This window comes from Pristiophorus japonicus, unplaced genomic scaffold, assembly GCF_044704955.1.
Source record: "Pristiophorus japonicus isolate sPriJap1 unplaced genomic scaffold, sPriJap1.hap1 HAP1_SCAFFOLD_536, whole genome shotgun sequence".
Classification (NCBI taxonomy): domain Eukaryota; kingdom Metazoa; phylum Chordata; class Chondrichthyes; family Pristiophoridae; genus Pristiophorus; species Pristiophorus japonicus.
Genome location: NW_027254443.1, coordinates 171,789 through 175,407, shown reverse-complemented (window position 1 = coordinate 175,407; position 3,619 = coordinate 171,789). Strand labels below are relative to the sequence as shown.

General features: G+C 52.3%; 1 non-coding gene across 1 annotated transcript; it reads right to left on the bottom strand.

Annotated features, from left to right (window-relative positions):
- Nucleotides 1–3,546: 3,546 nt before the first annotated feature.
- Nucleotides 3,547–3,619, bottom strand: trnat-ugu (transfer RNA threonine (anticodon UGU)). Its single transcript has one exon. It is a non-coding gene; the product is annotated as a tRNA-Thr (tRNA).

Sequence of the window (3,619 nt, the reverse complement as noted above, 5' to 3'; positions counted from 1 at the left end):
CGGACAGAGAGTGGAGAACACCAGTTCCCACTGTCACAGGACAGAGAGTGCAGAGCGTCAGTTCCCACTGTCACAGGACAGAGAGTGGAGAGCACCAGTTCCCACTGTCACATGAACATCCGGTAGTGCCCACAAAGGAAGTGGAGTGTGGGAAATTGCACTCTGATTCCATTGAGGGGTGGTAAGGCCAATTCTGCGTCGGGAGCAGGACTTCCACGCTGGGGGGCTAAAATTCCCAGCCCAAGAAGGTTACCACCCCCAAGGTGGGGGGCCTGTGCTGGGCGATGAATGGAGAATGGGGCATGGGATTGAGGGGCCACATTGCAGCGAAGGTCTGGGGGGGGGCAAAGTGTGTTGGACGGTTGGGCCTGGGGGCTCTGTGCCTCGGTGCAGGGAGTGTTCGGGTTGACTGCGCAGATGGCGATTGGTGAATGTGGTGTGGTTGGCTTCGCGGGGGCTGGGGGCTCGACATCCGAGTGTGTTTGGCATTTGGGAAGGATTCTGACAGGACAGGCCGTGTTGGGTGCAGGGGGAGTGTTCCCGGTGTTGGATGGGTCCGGAGCCAGGGGGCCCGCTCTTGGAATGGGGGTGGACTGTTTGGGAGAGACATCTTCATTCAGGGAGTTGTTGGCCTGTGGAGTTCCCTGCCGCGGAGAGTTGTTGATGCCAGTTCATTGGATATGTTCAGGAGAGTGTTGGATGTGGTTCTCTTGGTTGGGGAGGGTCGGGGGGGGTGATCAGCCAGGTATTTAAACACTAAACTAATTTTGAGTAGGCCTCAGCGAGATTTGAACCCATGACCTCTGATTTACTAAACCAGTGCTCTAACCCCTGAGATATGGAACCACCTGCTCTGGTAAAGGCAGGGGCAGGAGCAGGAAAGAGAGGGACAGGGAAAAGAGAGAGTGGAAGGTGTTCTGTCTTGAATCAAGAGTCAGACGAGATACTGCAAGCTCAAAGTAAGGTGTGACCTTAGTCCTTTATCACAGGTCTCCAGAGTGCCTCTCCAGCCTGTGAGGTCTCCTTAAGTATAGGTGCTCCGAAGGGATTGTGGGATCCCTTGGGACTCCAGGAGATAAGCCCTCTGGTGGTCAGACATGATAATTACAGGTTTACATTCAAAACAACACTTCCCCCCCACCCCCTGCCCCAAAGTCAATAGTGTAACTATATACAATGTGAGTCGATCTGGGGCCTTCCTTGCCCTGGTTGATCGTCTCGGTACAAATGCTGGTGTTGTTGAATCATTTGCTGGGCCCTCGCTGGGCTGCTGTGCAGCTGGCCTTGCTGGACTGCTGGGGGGTGATGGGTTGTGCTTCGTGGTCAACCGCTGGGTCAGTTGCTACGTCTGTGTTTTGGACGGACGGTAGAGTCTATTGTGGGTTGTTCTGGATAGTCTGTAAACCTCAGTTTGATTTGGTCCAAGTGTTTTCTGTTGGTGAGTCCATTTGTGAGTTTGACCACAAACACCCTGCTCCCCTCTTTGGCCAAAACAGTGGCAGCAATCCACTTGGGACCTTGTCCATAGTTCAACACAAATACAGGATCGTTTACTTCAATTTCACGTGACACATTTGTGCGATCACGTTATGTATTCTGTTGAAGCCGCCTGCTCTCTCCCTGTTCGTGTAGATCAGGGTGGACTAACGAGAGCCTTGTCTGAAGTGCCCTTTTCATCAGCAGTTCAGTGGAAGGGACCCCGGTAAGTGAGTGGGGTCTTGTGCGGTAACTAAGCAGGACTGTTTCCCTCTCCTTGCCCTCCCTCCCTCCCCCCACCCTCCCGCCTGCTCTCTCTCCCCCCATCATAAAAGGTTAATAAAACAACATCACTTTGTTCACAGTACTTGTAGCAGCACTTGTGTGCTGAGAGATTTGCTTAGTATTGTCACTGGTGGCAATAAACGTCTGGGCTATCGCTGTGGCCTTACTCAAGGTTGGGGTCTCTACAGTCAAAAGTTTACGAAGTTTTATTTCATGGTCAATGCCAATTACAAATAAATCCCTGAGCATGCGCTCCAAATGTCCTTCAAATTCGCAATGTCCTGCAAGGCCCCTTAGCTCGGCGACATAGCTCGCCACTTCCTGGCCTGTCATCCCAGGGAAGCTGGAGGCTATTGGCCTCATGCTCCTGGTGTTGGCCCTGGTGGCCATGGGGCTGTATGGCTGGTCTGGTGCAGGTTGCCATTGGTGGTGGCTGGGCTGCCCATTGACCACTTGTCCCTTAAGTGGGACTGCTCCCACAGCCTGTGTGTGTGTCCTGCAAGGTGCATCACATTCGCTCCAAAGGTCCAGGCTACATGGTCAGGTAGCCTGCTGGACCTGGGGGTCTCCCACAGGGGCATTCCATTGGCATCAGCATGGTCCCTGTAGGACTCAATGTCCTTTACCGGTATACATGACACCTTGGCTCTGATCACGCATAGTCGAGCTTGCATTATATATTCTAGCATTTGCATCACTTTTGGGTGTCCTGGTTTCAACAGACATGGTTAAATTAGGCATTTCACAATCTCTATCATTACTGTTAAGCATAATAAACTTGTTCTTAACCTGCATTCATCTCATGAGTCACATTAGTTAAACCAGCATCACAATTCATGGTTACATTGCACACATTTCCATTCTTGCACCCTTGAATTGCATCTTTAGCTTTAAAGTCCATGCACTCAAATAGTTGCAACTTCCCCTTGAAATTTTTTTGGTTACCGGTCTCCTTAAAGGGAGCTTTCAAATCCTATTGGCCGCTCGATGTCATGTGCTGCTTCTCCATGCTGACTCGTAGCATGGAGGAGGTCTGCTGCCTGTTGCTTGTGGTGCTGCAGCCATTTTGTGGTGCTCTTTTCTTCCACATGCTTGTGGTGCTGCAGCCATTTTGTGGTGCTCTTTTCTTCCACGTGCTTGTGGTGCTGCAGCCATTTTGTGGTGCTCTTTTCTTCCACGTGCTCGTGGTGCTGCAGCCATTTTGTGGTGCTCTTTTCTTCCACATGCTTGTGGTGCTGCAGCCATTTTGTGGTCTTGCTGCAGGCAGGAGGCGGTGCTCTTTTCCTCCACAGCACCACTTCGCCTGATGTGGACCCGGTTCATCCAATTCCTGCCCAGCAGCGTGGGACCGTCGCCGGCTACAATCCACAGGTGGAGTTTGTGTAACACACCGCCCTGGGAGACCTGGACGTCTACAGTCCCTGTAACGTTCCCTCTGCCCACCTTCGGCTCGTTTGCCGTGTTGGATTTCCGAGTCGAGCGCTTGCTTTGGGAGTCTCGTGTCTGGGGCATGCGGACTATGTGGCCCTGCCCAGCAGATAGCTCTTGGTCGGCCGGCGCAGACACGATGGGCCAAAATGGCCTCCTTCCCTGCTGTAAGTTTCTATGAGTCGGTGATATATCGGTGTCTCTGAGACTGGATGTGGAAAAGGTGGGATACAGACTGGGAGTGGGAAGTGAAAGTACTGTGGGCAGATTGTAAAGTGCGGAGTGAGCGGTTCCTGTCAATGGTGTCGGCCTGTCGCTGATTGACGGTCAATTCAGTAACAGAAGCCAAAATTGAGTAGGCCCTAGTGAGATTTGAACTCACGACCCCTGGTTTACAAGACCAGTGCTCTAACCCCTGAGCTATGGAGCC